Source organism: Lucilia cuprina, chromosome 3 (genome assembly GCF_022045245.1).
Source record: "Lucilia cuprina isolate Lc7/37 chromosome 3, ASM2204524v1, whole genome shotgun sequence".
Taxonomy (NCBI): Eukaryota; Metazoa; Arthropoda; class Insecta; order Diptera; family Calliphoridae; genus Lucilia; species Lucilia cuprina.
In genome coordinates, this window is record NC_060951.1 from 50834766 (window position 1) to 50856334 (window position 21569).

General features: G+C 25.1%; 1 protein-coding gene across 1 annotated transcript in view; it reads left to right on the plus strand.

Moving 5' to 3' along the window:
• Positions 1-21569, plus strand: part of LOC124418861 — a 131907-nt gene that overhangs the window by 104487 nt on the left and 5851 nt on the right. The window lies entirely within an intron of this gene.

A 21569-nucleotide genomic window follows, 5' to 3' on the forward strand; every position in this document is an offset into this window, starting at 1 on the left:
AATACATATACATATAGCTGAATAAAAATATAGAAACTTAAGTTTGATGTCTTTTCTTTTACATAAGTAAATATGAAAATGATATTTAAACAAAATATATTTTTTTATTTATTATTTTATTTATTTTTTTACATTATTTTTTTATATTATTTATTTTTACCTTGTAGATTATATTTTGTAGATTAAGGTTTCCAAATTTAAGATCTTCCCTATAATAGTTTAGCTTGATACCTTAACCACCTTATTTTGTAAAACAATTCTCCATGTGTTGAAAATATTTGCAAAGACACTTTTGAAAAATGAATTGAAGTGAGGGAAGGCATTTCCAAAATAACCCCCTAAATATCTTTTTTTCAAACTATTTACTTTTTTAAAAATATATGGGCATTTAAATGAGTGTAACTATTCCTAACAAAAATTGACCAATGAAGTTCAGATGACAAGTAATCCAAAAAAGCTTTTTATATGTACATTTTAACAAACATAACGTGCTGGTAAAACTTATTCTTTTGAAATTGAAAAACATAGAGTAATTTGCGTTTTTTTTAATTTTTATTTTTCGAATATCCAATATCGTTCTATTAGAATTTAAATGTATAAATATATACAAGCTTATTCATAAACATTTATCATAGGTTTATATGACAAATTTTGTATGAAAATTAGTTTTATAAACCTTTGATGTATAAGTCAGAGAGTAGTAATGTATGTAAATTCCCAACAATAATGAATCAGTCTTAAGACAATTTTCTTTGCTGGACTATTGACATGTTTATTTCTTATGTTTAATCTGTAAACTAATTTATAATAAAGTCTATTCACTAGCTCTTTAACTTCATTATAGTCTAGTATATGACGGCTATATGGACTATTCTAAAAACTACTCCATAAGCTGACCTATAAAGACTGATCTATACACAAGTTACGAACTCTATGGACTACTACATCGACTAATCTACTATTATTGACTATGCTACTAATTTGTTTACTGAGCAATCTCTGGATTTTTCTATTATTTTCTAGTTCTAGTACAGGCTAATAATTCATATCTAGCATAATAAAATAAAATACCTGCAAGTTTAACAATTAAATTTAAAACTTAAAGTTTTTATAATCCCATAAAAACTCCAAATATTTTCATAAAAAAATAAAGAAAAAAACTGTACACATTTCTTAAAAACCTTTAACATTGTTGTGATACTCGTATAAGAAAAAAAAACAATCATAAAAACATTTCCAAGAGCAACACAAGTACTTTCAATCAATTTTACGTTTTTACCACCACTAGCAATCATCAAACTTTATTTAAGAAATTGTTTGTCCAAGACCAATAAAAAAACAGATTCTAGATGGACAGACAGATAGACAATAATAAGAATGATTGAATGAATGGTCGGTTTGTCGGTCTACTATGATGACATTCATTTCAACTATATTTACAATACTACGCATATATACATATGTATATTTGTACATGTATCCATATATAAACATTCACATATATATATATATTTATTTATTTATATTGGAATAAAAAGCACATACTTATACAATGATGAATAAGAATGTTAGAAGTATCCTGTATAAACACACACATACACTCACAAACAATTGTAGAGGCTGCTTAAACTAAAAACACAATGCTAAATAAAGGAAGTGGAAATACAAGAGAACATGGTCATAAAATCCAATCAATAAAAGAAACTAATGTTCTATACTAATGTAAGTGGGTGTATATGTATTTAAATATACATATGTATGTATGTGTTTATGTTAATGTTTATAAGGCATAACATGTAGGTATGTATATGTGCAATAAAAATTGTTTGTTAACATTTTATAGGTACAAATATATAAAAAGACTTTTCGTATATTTTTTTGATTTTTTATGCTATTTGCCGAAAATATAAAAAGCCATAAGTATGTTTCATACATATAAATGTTCGTATTACACAAAGAAATACCCATTACAATTTGTTTAAGTAATTCATTAAATTTATTATATTGTACAATACATATTTATTATTATTTTTGTTGTTGTAACTGCTGTTATTGTATATTTTTATTTCATGATGCTTTTTGCTTGCCTATGATGTGTTATTTATTGAAAATATATAAACTTGTTATTCAATTAATATTCTTTTGTCGTTTCTGACCGTTCCTGTTTGCCTTGCAACTATTGTGGGGCAGAAAAGCATTATAACTGCTACCAAGGCTAAAATCACATTATGTAAATTATATAATATTGTAAATAACATTATCTGTAATTATTTATCACTTGCAGAGGATAATGTATGTATAAATATACAATCATATTTTCAGTTGGTTTATGCTATTTTTACATTCTAAGTGGCTTGCATTTAAAGTATAGGGAATTATTTTTATAGTTTTAACTAAATGTTCTATAAAAAATTAAGAAATACTTATAGAGACTTCCGAACATTAATAGTAAAGTTCTAAAATACAATTAGACATGACATAGATCTCCTTTGTTTTGGATATGTCGACTTTGCTTTGTTTTTGGATTACAAAAGTACTAACAATTTGTGTTTGTAAATCAAATATAGAATTTTCTAACCCTTATATAATATTCATTTTCGATCCATCTGGATAGCGGAGTCCAATATGCTAAGATATCTTATATATCCAAATTTGGAATAATTCTATCAGACATGATGTCTAGAAGTTTGCTCGACATCATGTCTGATAACATAGATATAATATAATCTAGGGACGAATTTTCTTAATCAAATAATTTATTTTTTTTTTGTTTTAGGTTAAAAGCATTTTTTAAATTTTAATTAATAATTTAAAAATATATATATTTCTACTAGTCTGGACAGATATCTTCTATATCCAAATTTAGAATAATTCTATCAGATATGATATCTAGAAGTTTGCTCGACATCATGTCTGATAACATAGATATAATATAATCCAGGAATTTTCAGCTGTATATAACACTCGATGTACACTTAAAGATGGGCGTTGTAATATAATTTTTATAAAAAAAAAACTTTGTATAATAGTTAAAATATTTTGGCTTTTAACTCATAAAGTCCTATTTGTCATTAAATCAAATGTTCAAAATAATAATAATAATTTTACAGCTATGTTAAGGAACATAGAATTTGTTTTAGACTAAAATAATTTATAGTATTAATGTATATAAGTGTGCATGTAATACATGTTAATTTATTTTTGCTTAAAAATACATTATATAATGTTTTATTACATTAAATCCAGTCTTTTGTCAATAAATTTAGTCATAATAATGATAATACACATAAACTATAACTAAAAACTCTGCAGCTTTTGAAACTTGCTTTGATCTTACAATATACCCAAAATTACCACAAGTTTGGCTTTAAGTAAAATTTATAAGAATGATAGGCATTTAGTATTTTTCAATATTTTAGGCTGTATGTAGTTACTTTTAATTGATTTCTTATATATGTAGTTCAAAGGTTACAAGCTCTGCAAGGTACTCATAAACATGCCTATACACATTCACATACATTTACTTGCTGAATTAAAAAATAAAAAAAAACAAAATATAACAAACTTTGTCTCTAATTTAAAACAAAATAATCTTCTACACAACATCCTTATTCCAAAAAAAACCAAAAGTTGTAAAAGTGAAAGTACAAAAAATCAAACAGACTTTTTTCAAATATTACACCAAAGCCTGACTAGCATATTAAATTATTCTAGAATGTTAAAGTATATTATGTAATAATATAACAATAATAATAACAACAATAACAGTACATAAAACTATAATGTATATATATTTTTTTGCATAGAAGTATCTTTATTTACTGGTAGATTTTGATGGTGGTAACACACTGTATTAAGTGGTAAGATAGTTCAGTATATAGAAACATTTTTTTTTACAACATCAACAACAACAATGTTTATTTTCTTTACAATATTTGAAGTAATAAATTTTACGCAGCATACATAATAAATTTAACAAATAAAGAGGTGATTAAATTTCACTTAGATTTTTGTTTATATATAAAAAAATACTTTGTGTGTGCTTAATTGAAAAAGTCAATATGGGATATAAAAAACCTGTAATTTCAGCAATATTGTTGGAGCCAAAGAGAAAAAACTATTGCAGGATAACATTAAAAAAAAGAAATTATAAAGAAAATTTATTGGGATATTTAAAGGAATGCTCCAATCAATAATTAAGTATAATGATAGCTATTAAGGAAGTGTATTCTTAGTATATGTGAAAAACAGAAGATGTTTTTACACCTTAATTTTCTTGTTATTTTATATGTTTACGGTCATCGTGTTAAATACATAATTCATAAAATTTCTAAAGCATGACATGTTTCTTAACATAAAATTTACTATTAAATAAATTATCTGAATATCTGTCAGTTCTATATTAAACCTAATTTGTGTTATTATCTCTTAGCTATATTACATTTAGACATACCAATTAAAACTATTTCAGAAGAATAAATACTTTTTTGTGGCACAGAAAAAATTATCGGTAATTTATTTTTAATTAACATGTTATTCTCTCTAATTCATGCACTGAAAATAATCCATGCTCAACTTTACGAAAAAAAAAATTCGTAACTTCTATTTTCGTAATATTTACAAAAATTTTGTTTATAATACGAAATATTATTTAATAAAACCCTTTTCTATTTTTACGAAAGTACGAAAACCTTTCGTAATATTTTTTCTTAAATTTTAGCGAAATTAAACATAATGATATTCATTATATTATGATTAAATAAAACTACAACATTTTTATAAAATTTAAGAAAAAGTATAATATTATTCTCGAATTATTTTCATAAAAAAAATTGAAAACTCGTGTGGAGAATAATTTGGAACTAAAATTAGAAAATTTATTTTAAAATGAACAAAAATATTTCAATAAATTAATATTTCGTAAATTTTACCATATTTATTCAAAATTCTCTTTTTTCAATTTATGAAAATTAATTTTTTCATGAATATTTTCAATTATACTAAAATATTTCGTACAATTTTGTATATATTACGAAAGAATTTCGTGGTGCGAAACAACGAACGATTCGTACAATGTACGACATTTTTCGTATATATTAGGCATGGATTTTTTTCAGTGTATGAATTAATGGATAGATTTTAATCATTATTTATAGGTTTCCTTGTATCAAAAATTTCCAAATTTCATCAATATGCCTACACCCACTATGATGGTGTAGGGTATATATAATTATGCAAAATATATTTTTTAAAATTTTAAATTTAATTACTTTAGTTCTAAAAATTAATTAAATTTCATGTTTAAAAAATCAAAATTTCTCTAAAATGTCTTTAATATTGTTATCCTTCTTTAAATATAAAATACAATTAACACCCTTTTTATGACCAAAACACAAGGTACAATATTTATCTTCATTTTTAAATTTTTTTAACAAGAGTTAATTAGCTTGTTGCTTTTGAGTGATTATTTCTAAGAAAAACAATTAACAAAATTTTAGCTTAAGAAAATGAACGCCATATATAATATTATACAGAAGAACAGAACTTTTTTAGACAAACACTTAAGCGAAATATAAAGAAAAATTCTTCGACAACCCTTCAATTCTAAGTGTATAATAACTTTATAATGTTGTTTGCAATTTATATATACATGATCTAAACTCATTTGAGTCCAGTTAAGGGATTTATAGATTTGAAAGCTAAAACAAAAAATGAGGGTAAGACTTAAAACAAAACATAGCTGTAACAGTTTTAATTTTAAAAAAGAGAATGAAAGATCATTTACTTATTCTAATGCATCTAAATATATAAATAAAAGTTTTATTTCCTACTATAATTGCATTTTGAAATTGTCCATATCACATTACTGTAGTGTATATACGATTCGGTAAAACCAAATAATATTTATTTTTCCATTCTACCTCTACTTTAAATTTATTTTCATTTATTTTCGTAAATAATTTTGAAGGTGATTGTAACTTGTTTGCTTCTAGTATTTAACCCCTAAAGTGGTAAATAGATGTTAGTATTTATATAGCAGTATTGTTATTTAATATATATTTACAAAAATAACTCAAGTATAAAGGTAATCTTTAAGTCCAAGGATATCATCTATCTAGTCTAGAGACCGCAACGTCTATTTGTATTTCAATTTTAGTTGTTTATTTGAAGTGGGTTTTATGTATTGTATGTGTCAATATTATTTATCAAAGTTAAGGGTATTAGAGTTAAATTTTTGATTACACACAAAATTTGTTTATACTGATTTTGTTCTAGTAATACAAATTGTGTATTCTATTGAATAGTCATTTGTTGTTTGTATATGTTTTTGAAGTATTTATTTCATATTTAAGTATGCTTTCGTATAGTTATTGATTTCATCTTAATAATGTTTAAAATTTTATTTCTTTAGTTAGGATTTTAATATAAATACTTACTCTTTAGTATTTATGTTTTATATACATAATTTTGCTAATGCTTGCACAATTAAAAAATCTTTAATTTTGAATTATAAAAAATAACGTTTTAATTTTTTTCTCTTTTTAATGAAAAATTCATAGTAAATATTCTTCGAACCTTAAATAGCATACAGTTTTCTCTGAAATTTAGGATTTCCAAACAGCATTGCTTGTACATATTTCCTCAACTAATTGCATTAATTTCTTTAATTCATATCCAAATTAAATTAATAAATTCAGTTGATATAACTTTAAGAATCTTCAAAAAGTATTTTAACATATTTACACAAATAAAAAAATAAAACCGCAATATATATGTATACACTTAAACTAATTGTCATTAATTGACTTTCCTTTTTTCACTTTACTAACAAATTTATATAACTTTTATTATTTATAAAAAAAATCCTTTTTAAATTGGTATTTTAACAACACTTGCCGCAATATGTTGTTAATACTTAGTATTAAAAACATTCTAACAACAACAAGAATTAAAAAAAACACACACAAAAACTTAAGAGTTTAGACCCTTTTTCCTTTTTTATCTTTAATCTTAATAGTTCACATTAAAATATTTTTTTCTTAAAAGTGGACATAAAATTAAATTTCAAATATTTTTCTTTTTATGCAAAGAAAAAACTTTTTTTGATTGCGTTTAAATAGAAAAACACTTGAATGTTGTACTACAACCCTTCAAAAAGACGAGTCAGAAGAGTCCCTTTTTATGGCAAAAAATAGGTTTTCTTTATATATACATACGTCTGTGTTATTAAAAAAATTCGTAGTATTTGCTCAAATACTAAGCCTTCAATTTGGCCTGTTTAGATCTGTAGTGACAAAATAGCTACGACTACTACTACTCTTTATGGCTATAATCCTTTTTCATTTTCTTTTTGTTGATTTCTCCCCCTTTGCACAATATATACTGCTTTAGGTTTGTGTTTTTTTTTTATTGTTATTAAGTGTTATGGCTGTTTTATAAGAAAAAATCCTTTTCTTTTTTTTCTTAAGACTGTAGAAGTATTGAGTAAAGGAATGTTCAATTCATTCTTCTTTTACTTGTACAATACTTTGAGGTTTTTCCTTCTTTTATCTTTGATCGAATGAAAGAGATATGAAATCACACAACAAGGTGTTCTTTGTTGTTCAATAAAATTTGCGGTTGTACGAAGCCTACAGAGGAGAGGCTATAAATATGTATTTAATAGAATTTCGACCACAGATATAAATCTTAAACTTGAAAAATAAAAAAAAAAATATAAAGATTTTTTATTTAAAATATACTCGAATATTATATATATATATAAATTATTATTATAATTATATCCACCATATTACTTATACTGAAATAGAACTGAACTAGAACTAGAACTGAACTAGAACTGAACTAGAACTGAACTAGAACTGAACTAGAACTGAACTAGAACTGAACTAGAACTGAACTAGAACTGAACTAGAACTGAACTAGAACTGAACTAGAATTGAACTAGAACTGAACTAGAACTGAACTAGAACTGAACTAGAACTGAACTAGAACTGAACTAGAACTGAACTAGAACTAAACTAGTTCTAAATAAAATAAAACTTTCACAGCTTTTGAAGATACCTAAACAAAATTGCACACATATGTTGGAAAATAAAATATTTGTTTAAGCATTTAAGTTTTTAAAAAAATATTATTCCATTTAACTTTTTAAAAATATATATTTCAAAGAACTAAAATATAAATAAGATTTAAGATAATTTATCTATGCATTAAAAATGGAATATTATCTGGAGAAAAAAAGTTTTCTTAAATCTCTACACCCCAACACAAATCTTAGGTATCTATTACAATATTCTGTAAAAAAACAGGAGTATAATATTTTGTTATTTTTATCATGAATTTATTTATCCATATATGTATATGCAACTATAGAAGGCATTAAAATACATTATGCATTTTTTACAATACGTTTATCTTGCTAAAAAATGTATAGATTTCATTCATACCTAAGTATTTTGAAAACCTGGAATATGTTGCACAAAAGGCATAATCAACTCTGTACATGTGTATGGAATGTGAGAAAATGTAAGAAGAAAATCTAATGCACACTTATAGTCATACATAATTTTTTTTAGTTTGACTATGAACTCAGGTATAAGAACAAATTCACATTTCCTGTTTTATTTCAAATCAATAAAATTATAAAGAGTCTCTGTGTATGTTTTTTATTGCTATTGTATCCTGTCTGTTTTAAACATGAAATATATAATGTATTGAGCTTTAACAACACATAATTTTTATTTTGAAAATACCATGAATATAGATTTGTTTGTTAAAAATTTACAAGTTCAATGGAATTTATTGTAGTTTCTTGTTAAAGGCTTTTATTTCTATATGTTTTTTTGTTTCGATCTCCAGTCTATGAATATTATATTTATGTTTGACAGAAAAGTAAAAGCCTATTTTTAATATTAACGGAAATTTATTGTTTTTCATATTATATGCATATAATAATGTTTAAAATGAGTGTGTTGTTAAAGGAATATTTTATAAAATTTATTATTTTTTATTAAATATTCTACGGAGCATAAACTAAAAATATGAAAGCAGAAAAATATTTGCTTTTTTTGAAAATACAAAAACGGTCGAAAATATAAAAATAGTCCAATGATTTACCAATAATTTTTTTATCAAAACTCGGAAGAGTTAAAATAATATTTGTATTACTTTATATATAAAGATTCTTCAAAAATTTAGGAGTATTTTATGAGAATAGTAACCAGTCCTAAATTTATATGTACAAACAAAAACTGCAACCAAATTGAATTAAGTTTTTAACTACTGCACACTTAAATAAATAAGTAAAATTTAAATCTTATAGTTTGCTAAATTTCTAAAGTTTATAATACAACATTTTATTTATAAGACAAATCTTTTCAAGTGTATACAAGACTAAAGTTTGAAAAACTTATACTATAAATATTACAGTAAATATTTATCTAGAAATCTTAGTGAAATGAATATTCTTAATTTTATTTTAAACTGAAAACTACAAGAAAACATGCTTAATATAAACTGAATAAAGTCTATTACAAAGTTAAAATGAAACATATGACGGGCTTTTATATTTATATGTTTTACCATCATTTGCTCTTATAGTGATATTTTATAAAAAAAATAAAATAAAATGTAAAGAATTTGAACCCTAAAATAATAACAAACCTAAACAAAAGGACACCCAAATGACTAATAAAGCATAATTTAATGAAGCTTTTCTGTATGGACTCACATAAACAAGTATGAAGAAAAAAAGTAATAACAGCAATGAAAAACTAAAATGAAAATAATATTATATATACTACAACAAAACCCAGCAACCCTGCAGTCTTTGAAATTGATTCTACTTTGTACGTTAGAGGAAAAATTTATCAGTTCTATTTTGTTTCAAATGTACAATGCAATAAACTATTTACCAAATGCTTTCACAAATTTTAATATAGGCTTCTATCGGTTAGCCCTTTTGGTTTACATAAATCTTTCTGGGATGGGATGAAAATTCTTGTTGTTAAAATATCATCTTTAAACTGCAGGAAAAAATAAGCATAATAAACTTTTCCGGTTTTAAATAAACAATAGTTTATTATGCACGTATATGTAAAAATACATACCAAAGGGTTGACGAAACACTTCCACATACATACATTAGCAAAATTTTTACAAAAGCACTGAATTAAGCAAAAAGTAGAGACAATGTATTCACTCATTGTCAAGCATGTCAACAAACACTTGTACTTTTGTTATAGACTAGACTGTATACCAAACTATAAACTAGATTATAGACTAGATTATAGACCAGACTATAGACTAGACTATAGACTTGAATATTGACTTAACCATAGACTAGACTAGACTGTATACTAGACTATAGACTACACTACAAACTAGTCTATAAAATAGACTATAGACCCTACTATAGACTAGACTATAGACTAAATAAAACCGAAATAAAAATGGCAATCCTTTTCCTGTTGATATTTAATGTGAATGTTTGCTGGGTATTACACACAAATATTAACGTTAACATGTATAAAACCTTAAAACCTCAACATTATTTTGGAATCTTTGTTTGTATATAAACAAGCCTAGGAACTGCAATAAACTAAAAAACAAGTAAAAAGGGTTTAACACAAAATTCTCACACACTTTACACATACGTACATACAAACACATACACGCATAGTTAAAATATTTTACATTTTTCATACTCACACTCACATCCGTGCAAATTACAAAAGGCAAAGGTAATTGTTTGTCCTTTTTTATACTCTTGTTTCTGTACAAAGAGTATATATTCTATTTGCGGTAGAAAATCCTTCTGCACTTGTTCATTGGCCGTTGCTGTCTTTGTGGAAAAATCTGATAATAACGTTTTTTTCTGTATTTTTATAATAATAAAACAATATATTACCAATATATATGTGGAGGTAAAGCCTTTAATTTATTATATATACACAAAGGATACAGAACAGAAAATTTATCTTATATTTTGATGAAATCTATATTTTTTGTGCATTCGTGCTTTCTTTTTAATTAGCTTGATTTTTAAAAGGGAGTTTTGAATAAATTATTTTTATTTTTTGAGATATGGCCATCGATATGTTTTAAATTTTGTGGATAAAAATATCTTCAATTAAAGCTAATAAAAAGGAAGTTTGTTCAGTGCTTTTCAACGGACATAGCTTCAGATAAGGTGGTTTACTTTTAGTAACAAGATATAATTAAAATTGTGAAAAATTTTACATTAGAGTTTTTTAAAAACTATTTACATCAAACAAAAATAATCATCCATTGACAATATTACTTTTATAGATTTAATACTTTCCTAGCCATTATTATCACTAGAAAATTCAGTTTAATGACATTAACAACAAATCACTAAAGGCCATTCTAACTACTAGTCATACATTCACTCCAGCCAAGTGACAACACCACAAATACCCTCGCACAGATGAGAAGGAATAAACAAACCATCAAGATGGTATAAAATAAAGCTGGAGGATTTACCACGAAACAGCCAGGCAGTCATTTAACCATTTATTCAGCTATCTACCTATCTATCTATCCATTTAGCTATACAGCTAACCAGCCTTTCATTTGTACGCTTGGTCGTTCACTTAGAAATATAGAAATGATGACGGCTTGTCGCTTAAAACATATTGATGGTATTTAGAGAGCATCTTTACATAAAATTGTCACAAAATTACCCTTAGGTTACGGAACAGGAGTATGCGGCGTAGACAAAAAATTAAACAAAAACAAAAAATATCAACAACATAAAATCCTTTTGCATTAAAGAAATATTTTTCTCCTTCGTTCTATTAAACGAATAGATTTTCTTGTTGTTGTTTTTCTTATTTCACTTGAAGCCTATTTATATAAACAACAGGCCTATCCTAGGGCTGGTTGTTACTGTAACTTATACATTCATCCAGCCTGTCTGGCGTTCAAACATTAATTCATTCATTGAGTGTTTCATTCATTCATTTATACGTTTATATCATCATCGTCCATCCATACCATACACTTATTCACTCATTCACCCACTTTTTTTTGGTACACAGACACATAAAAACATCTGTTAGTCGAAGTATAGAAAATTAAGAAAAATAAAATAACAGGCAGTCAAGTCTTTTTATCCATAAACGACCTGCCAATGATTGTCACTTAAACTGAAGAGTAGTATAAAACATCTAAACGAAAACCGACTGAGAAAAAAAGAAATCCTTTTGTTTTAAGTTGTAAAGCAGCCACCCTCATCTATTCAATTTCAAGCCCTTTTTATCTGCTTGAAACTCAGTCAAATGCTGTTTCCTATATAATTTATTTAACCTACAAGTTTACATAAAAAAGTTTGTATTTGAGTATAAGTATAACATGTAGTTTCTCTAAGTATTTGTGTTTTTATTTAACTGCTCAAACAGAATTTATTTAACAACTTTGAAAGTTTATTTTTCCCAGACACTATTTCCATTGTCATAGCAAATAATTTTTTATTATATTAGATACTGTATTTTGTTGTGAGTTTTCTGGAGTTTAAATGTAAAATTTGTTTCATTGCAAACATTTAGAAAGATTGAACATTTCACTATTTCATAGTTACTACAATGGAATTAGTTCTCTAAAATTATGAAACAAGTTCCCGATAGCAGCATATTTTTGCGAAACGATTTTTTACTATGACGTATACCTTACGTTTAATATTTCTCAAAAATATTACACATAACCGATGCTGTTATATATAAGTGCTCCTTAAAGTATGCTGCTATAATTTGCATACGTAAAATTATTGTAATACATACATAGCGGATGATTAATTTATAATTAACGTTATTCTCAGAAGACTTATACGTATAAAATTATAAAAGTATATTGGTAATGGAATCGGTATATCGAGATATACAAAGATTTCTCACATATTAATAACTTTTTATATAGCATATCTTTTCCTAATAAACTGGTTATTAAACATTTATTTTCTACTTCTCTTTCGATTCTTTTGAATTTCTTTTTATATTATACTATTTATCTTATCTTTTAGACTAGTCAATAGGTCAGCCAAAAGGGCTGAAGATCTACATTGATCTAAAAATTCCAATGACACTGTGTTGCTTACAACATATTGCTGAGAGTTTTAATCTATATTTTCGATGGTAACAGTGTAAATATCATAGACAAATCTTTAACTTTTTGCCATATTAAATTGCCCAATAATTTTTGTTGTGATTTTGATTTGATTTTCTAAGCATGTTGATTATTATCAACAGCTACACATACAACAAGAAATATATATACAAACACTTACAGGCATTTATGGACTTAGGCTTCTTTCTCATTTTCCTCTACCCGACATACATACATATATAAATATAAACTCACGCACTGACAATTCTAACAAATTCACACCATTTAGTAAGTATTTATGTGGATTATACTTTTTCTATAAAGCAGATTTTTTCATACTGTTTGTGTTTCTGTTCGAATGTGTTTAGTATTATTGGTTTTAAGGTTCCCTTTTTATGTATTTTTATTATTGTTTTTGTTTTTAGCTTTTGCCTTGAAACAAAAACTGTGAAACATTTCATTTCAAAAACCGTCTATGTGAGCCTTTTTGATTTTGGGGTTTTGTTCATTAGTATTTTTACATTTTAGCCACTTATTGAGAAGTAGTTTTTTTTTTTTTTTTTTGTTTTACCACGCTGGGGTTTGTTGCTATTTTGTGGTATTTTACGCATTAGCAATTTAATGAAAAGTCATGATTGTTATGCAGGGTGGCAGTTGTTTAATGGCAGTCTTTTTGTTATTAGTTCATTAACAATTTAAATGGTATTTATGAAATTGCTTTTGCGTTTTTGTGTTATTTTTATTTCTACTTTTTGTATATTGTTAAATTGTTAATTTTAATAAAATTATTTTAAATGTTGGATTAGTGACTATCTCTGTTGTGAAAATATATTAATTTTGGTGGCTTGTATAAAAAAGGATAGTTCCAAATAAATTTTATTTTATTTGTTAAAGTAATTTAAAAAATTTACTGAAAATCTAAGAGATTTTATGAAATAATTAGTATTTTTACAGATACAGATATGAGTTGCAGCACATCTACTGAATAGATTTGGGATTGATTTCAAATAAAAATATTAAGACAAAAGATTTGAAATATCCATAAAAAAAACATTTTAAAAGTTTAAACATAAGGATATATATTGGGAAAATACAAAATTATTTTGTAAAAAATTATAGATAGAAAATATATAACAAAATTTTGAAAATACCTAATAATAACACCAAACAAAGATGATTTTCTATTGTAGGTTTTTTTAGTTTTTTGAAACGCAAACCCCCAGTATTTCTCAACTTTAGGATTCACTATTCTGAAAATTGCTTTGATGAAGAGACCTGATAAGACAAAAATATTCAAACTTTTTAAATTTCCTTTTTTATACTTAATATTTTTATAAACTTAAAAAATAAGATTGTCTTTGTTGATACTCCCAGAAGACTTTTTTTAAATTAATTGTGTTACTTTTATACCAGCAATGATATGCATATACAACACGAAAATGTACAGTGCACAACAAATTATACCCATAAAACAGAGTTCGTATAAGAACTAGATGTTAACATACGTTTTCTTATACATACATATGTATATGCTACATATACATATGTAAAATGTGGCGTCCTTTAGCGTAATTTATAGTTTTGACATCGAAAGAGTTTCAGTTTTTCTTATTTTGTTGTCATGTTTGTCTAGCTGTTTCTTCATTCTTGCTTAGCAAAGCAAATACTTTCATTATTTTACTTAAGGCTAAAGTGAAACTATGTTTTATAAAGTACATAAACATAAGAATAAATACTATATATTTATGTATACAGAAATTTACTCACATGCATATTGTCAGTTTTTCCACTATTTCTTACCGCCACATTTTATATAAACTGAAAAGAAAAAAAACAAAAGTTATTCCTTTTTTAAAGTTTTTCCATGAAACTTATATTTTGAAAATTATAAACGCCTACAATAAAAGACGACATACAAGTATATATATACATATGTATATACAAACACTCGCGTATGGAAAAGTATATAGAGAATATATGAAAGAAATAAAGTTGGTTAACATTTTACTTGGCTCTGTATGTATATACATTCATCTATTTAATTTAAAAACTTAATATACTAACAAAATATACACACATAGTAAAATAACTGTAACGACCGTTTTTATATGTGTGTGAATGTATATTTATGGCTTTTGTATAAAACATATGTAGCACTATGGGTTAAGGGCATTTTGAAAGGCTTAAAGTTTATAAGTGTGTTTTTCTGTAAATTAATAAAACTTTGATGCCCTAAATTCATTAATGGTTTTACAAGACTATTAATAATTTTACAAAAGTATTTAAAGTAATTAATTTAAATTTATGACGTAAACCTTTCATTTAGGATTATAGTTGCTTATTACTATGAATTTGTAATAGCATAACATAGCAAATAAATTTTAGCAAAACTAGTTAGTGTTTAATACAAAACTTTAGAATTACTATTTATTAAACTTGTTTAAGGTCTATGAAACAAATTTTAAAAAAATTGTCCGACACTCAAAATTAGAAACTTATGAAGATAAACTACATTGTTAGTTTTTTTAAAGGACTTCAAAGTATTAAGAAATACATTTTCAAAAAAATATTTTAAAATGATTCTACTACTCAGACATTGCCAAATTTTATGTCAATTTGATTTGTAAAATATTTTGTGTTATTTTTAGTTTATTCTGTCAAGATCAAAAGATGTATAAAAAATCTTTCAAAAATTTGTTTTTAGAAAATAACATTGAAAATTTTTATAGATTTTTAAGGATAAGAATTTTAAAATAAATTTTTGACAGATTTTCATAAAATAAAAATAATACTAAGTATTTCCCAACTCTTCTTGTTGACTTGACATCAAATTTAATATTGTTTGATTAGTAAAAGTGTTTTAAAATTTTTTTTGAAAATGTACTTTTTAAAATTTTGAAGTGTATTGAAAGGACACAGGATCACGAAATGAAAAACTATAAAAGCAAATTTTTTCTCCTTAAATTTATATGATCAGACGTATAACATCCGGTTCTTGTCTAACGAATTGTTTCTCTTTTTGTTAGACGATGTAATAGTTGATATATACTAACAAAAACTTTAAGTCAATTCCGAATGTTAGTTGGTTAGTTTTAGTAACAGTTAAGAGGGTAAAGTCGGTGATGCAGTCCATATTTTACCCTACACCATTAGAGTGCGTTTCGAATAGGTCTTCTGTTATGATTTGCTAAGTTTTTAGACTCTAATTTTAAACAAAACTTACTGATGCTGGAATGCAGAGTGATTCAAATATATGTAACTTAAGTACAGTTATAGAGCAAATACTATGAATGTCATTTTAACTTTTCTAAATATTAATTCTTATTTAACATGATTTTGATTAAAACGAAATAATTTTTCTATAACAGGTATAGTAATATATTGAATTTTTTAATATAAGAAATATTGCCCATAGTGTTCTGTATAACACATATTCATTGTATGGTGCTCTTTCAAATCCCTGATTAAAGATATGACACGTTTAACTTTTTGTGCTATTTTTGTCTTTTTTCATTTCTTTTTATAACAAAACGAAGAAAAAAGAAAGGATAATATATTTCTACTGCACGCACACATATATATATATACACACACGTTTAAAAGTTTCCAACTGTGCAATTTAATGTGTGCGTATGTGTGTTCTATATTTGTTTGATTTAAGTATATGAGTTCATGACACAATTACAAATGCATTCTTTTTATAAATTCCCATATACATTAGAGTGTGTATGTGTGTGTCTTGTCATTTTATTTCCTTTGGTCCTGGTGTTTTACAAATTGGATGTTGTTTGGTTTTATTTAATATATGTATATGCACATTACAACTACATGCATACATACGTATGTATGTATGTATGTTCTCAATTTACACAAATTCTTATTTGTTTATTTTATTACAAGATTAAAAATAAAACATATTTTTTCTGGATTCATTTTTTGAGAAAATAAAAAAATATATAAATATAATTTTATATTATTTGTGTTCTGTTCTTAATACATATGTACCCTTGTAATTTCCTTAATATTTAATGTTGGAACTGTTTTAATTACTTACTTGTTCCTATTTCACGAGAAAATTATTTTAAGGAATAAGAGTAAATTATGCATATTTTTATTATTGTGTAATTTTGTTTGCTATTTAGCAAAACACTTTCTAAATACGAATTTAATTTTAAGTTAATTTGTGCTTTAATTTTCACAATTATAAAGTCAGCAAATTAAAAACATGCTGTCCATTTAAATAGATGTCATTTCAAAATAAATTTAGAAAAAAAATAATCATCTAATTTTAGTTACTGCACATGTCTGGCAAAGGCAATGAATTTATACATATTTATAAATAACACATTTTATGTTAATTTCAAATATAAATTTAATTAATTTAAATCTGTCTAATTAGGCTGGTATTTTTTTGTCTCTGTTTTATTTATTTTTGTTTTAAATACAGTCGAGTTGATTGTATGTTAAGTTGTACAACAAATATAACATTTCATTTAAATTTAACGTAAATAAAGAAAAAAAATAAAATGTATGTTTTTTTAGATAATCAATTGTAAATGGCCATGTTTTGTGGTTGACATATAACCAATATTAGTAGTCATATTATCCAAAAAGGGTTTATATTTTAAATTCTCATACAGATGCATGTGTACATATGTATGTAAACATTTTTAAATAAGTAGCATACATACATAAAACTAAATTATTGTGGTGAATAATTTCATTAAATTTATGTATATGAATTGCAATAGTATGTACAATTTTTGCCTAATTTAAATTTCAATATGATTTATTTTTGTCCAACCATATTAAGTAGTCATAGTTGGTTAAAATAATTAAATTATGTGATTTTTTGTTTTGTGATTTTGCTGCTGCCTTCACTAATTGACTAATACTCTTACCATTTACATCTGGCCAGTAGCCAATTTTATTTCATGAATTGTACTAGTATTAAGCTAATTATTCCATTGTATTTGACATAATGATCATTGTTGTCAATTTATTGATTTTTAAGAATATAATAAACTTATTTTACAAATTTGTTTAAATGTTCTTAAACCATGCTTCATTGGAAAGGCATTATTTTGCCTTTAACCTTCTTTTATAACAATTAATGATTAAAGGCTTTTTGAATTTTAATTGTGACTATTCAATTTAATGAGAAATCAAGAAAAAAATTATAAAATTTCTTGTGTTAATTTAGTTGTATAAAATTTTCTACAGCAGTATATTTTTCCTTATCATTCTCTAGGACTATAGTCCACATTTAATATAATCTACTCTATTAATATAAATTCTTGTTAAAAATTCCATTGATTTAAAATTTCTTTCCGATAATTTACTAATACAATTTTAATGATGTAAAAAGGACTAAAGAACATAAAACATCGAATAACAACAACTATTAAAATTGTATACAGAATATTGTTAAAAATATATATAGCCAATTAAATGTTAACAATTTGTAAATAAAAACATAAATAAAATTTCATGATTATAAAATTAATATTATTGTAATATTTTATATTTTTATGGCAAACCATAATTGCCTTAATAATCAATAAAACAAAGTTTTATGACAAAATTCCCCTTTTTAAAGCAGCATCATTTTCCCTCTTTTTGCTGTTATTGCAGTTAAGGATGAATGTGTAACATATTTTCTGGTAAACCTTAAAATTAAATAAAATTGATTTTTGCAGTGAATGACCAAATTTAGAAATGTATATGATTTAGACGAAATTTAGGATAGTATTATTGGATAGTAGGTCATACAAAAATTTTCAGCTCTGTAGCTTAAGAACTGTCTGACTTGGAGGGGTCAAACTTAAACATTTTGATCGTACAAGGTTTTTTTCACATGAGAGTAACTTTTCACCTATTGATCCAAGAAAATATTTTCCAAAGGAATTCATTCTTTCCAAAAAAAAATTTTGTTATTTTTTTAAATGGGCCTTATTTTCATTTTCTCTTTGCTTATAAGATAACTTATACAATTTCACTGAAGGGCTTTGTACTTAGATAGTCTCATAATGGGATTCTTAAAAGAAAGCATTGACCATTGCCTTTAAGAGCTTTCTGATTACAATTCATCCAAATCGGACGACATTTTAAAGTTGGGTCACCTGACACGAAATTCCTCATGTGTATGTACTAATATGCTAACAGCAATAACAACAAATGCTACATCATCAATTAGAAAAATAATGGGAGGGAAGATGAATTAGGATACCAGAGAAAGAAATCAATGTTTTATGATTTCTCAGTAGATGATAAGAAACCCTGATGGTTTGTACAATATTATTGTATCTATTTTAAAGAACTTTGTGGAAAAATAAACTGAGGGATCTAACAGTCACTTAAGTTTTTCTTAGTAATACAAAGATGAAGTGAATCTTCACTAAGTGATAGTTATCTCAATAATTATTTAAGTCCCTTTTTTAAATATACATACAAGTATTATATTACTTGGTGTTATAAATAGAAAGCCAAGTTAGCTAAATGAAGCCTATTTCTGAGTCAATTGTTTAAACGACTTGAAATGCATAAAAATGTATGTAAAGATATGGGTTTGATTCCTAAAATACGTACCACAGTCTACTTCACCATATCGAACGTACGGTCACCGTTACTCGCTTGGTAATTTAGACTAGAATTAGTTTAACTTATATATAGCGAATTGCAGGGATTTTTAAGAAAAAAAATACATTGAACGTGTAAATATGTATGTGTTTATACTTAAAAAAAAGTCTCAAGAAAAAATCACAGTTTAAAGCCAAGTATCCTAACAGAGGGTGTGTATGTAAAATGTAAAAAGGACATCAATTATGTTTATATTACCAAATTTACGATGAATACACCAGCAACAATATCATCAACAAATGTAAACATTAGAAAATAACAACAACTAAACATACACACCCACATTTCAAAATTTGCTATTAAAACAAAGAAAAAAATCAGGCATTATTACTATGATGGTTTCGTCTTCGAGCTCCCCACTCTTAAATATTTTGCTTGAGAGAAGGCGGTATTAAAATACATGTTAACAAAAAACGAAATTTCCTTTAACAAAATGTAACACCCAGAAACAACACAGACAGTTGTTGGTTAAACAGACATATGTAAAATTATAAAACGTCATTGGATATTTGCTTAACAAACAGAAATGTTTTGAATATTTTTCCAGAAATAAACAAGGCAGACATAAACTAAGGATACTTGTATTTAAGGCATAAAAGCATTTAAATATTTTATTTTATATACATTTATATATTCCCTTAAACTTATAATCTCAACTGTACAAGTTAAGAGATGTTTAATGCTAATCATCTTGTTTGTTCTTTATAAAAAAAGGCTCAGATTGCATAATAATTCTAAACTAAAGATCTACTGCTCTAGAGATAGAAACACAGAGAGACCAGTTTCAGTAAAAAAAAGAATGTTGGAATGTAATTTTGAGCATGATTGATTGATTTTGTGTTGAGACAGCAAAAAATCCCAAAAACATTTTGTATCATATTTCAACTACAATATAAAACAAAAAAATAAAAAAAACATGTATGTTTTTTATGCTGTTGCTTAAGGCATTTATTTATTTTCTTTTACTTTTTCACTAAAAAAGAGAAACATTTAAAGCCTCTAGTGTAGAAAAAATCAAATATTCCTTAAGGATTAAAACATTGCTGGCAGTAAACGTGCTTTGAGTACAAAAAGGTGACCACATACTTGGTTGCTTTCAAAAAAGAAAAATAGGAATTTTAAATTGTTTGATTTAACCATTTACTTTTACTTTTTTATTATTATTTTTTTTATATTAGTGACACATTTTATTTTTAACAAAGACAAATGTGTAAAATATTCAACACACAAGTGTGTGCTGTGTGCTGATAAAAAATAGTTTGCACAACCACAATAATACCTTTTGTTATGTGGGAAATAGTACTATTATTTTTACTTTTTTTCTATTTATTCCACAATTCTAAAGAAACCACATAACAATTCTTACACAAAGGATTGTTAGCTGTTCTTAAGGGAATGTGTGTTAGAGAGCGTAATCGATGACATTATTAGAATTTTGTGTTGGTTTTTTGAATTTAAACACATACATATTTCAAAATGTTTTTAATTTTTGTTAAACATTAATCATCACTTAAATTAATAAAATATTCAGTTTAATATATATTTTTTAAATTTTTATTCTAAGCATTTAAATTAAAGTTTTTATCCTGATTCCGATTTTTTCATAAAATATAGTAGGTATTAAATATTACGTTTAATTATTACAACCTGCAGTTTGGCTATAAACTTTAGTTATGTATACAGACAGATAGACGAGCGTACAGATAGACGGATGTATTTAAATAATCTTACTATAGTAAATTTCACTTAGATAGACAGATGGGCGATCGGGCTGACAGATTGACATAATTAAATAACTCTTTCCC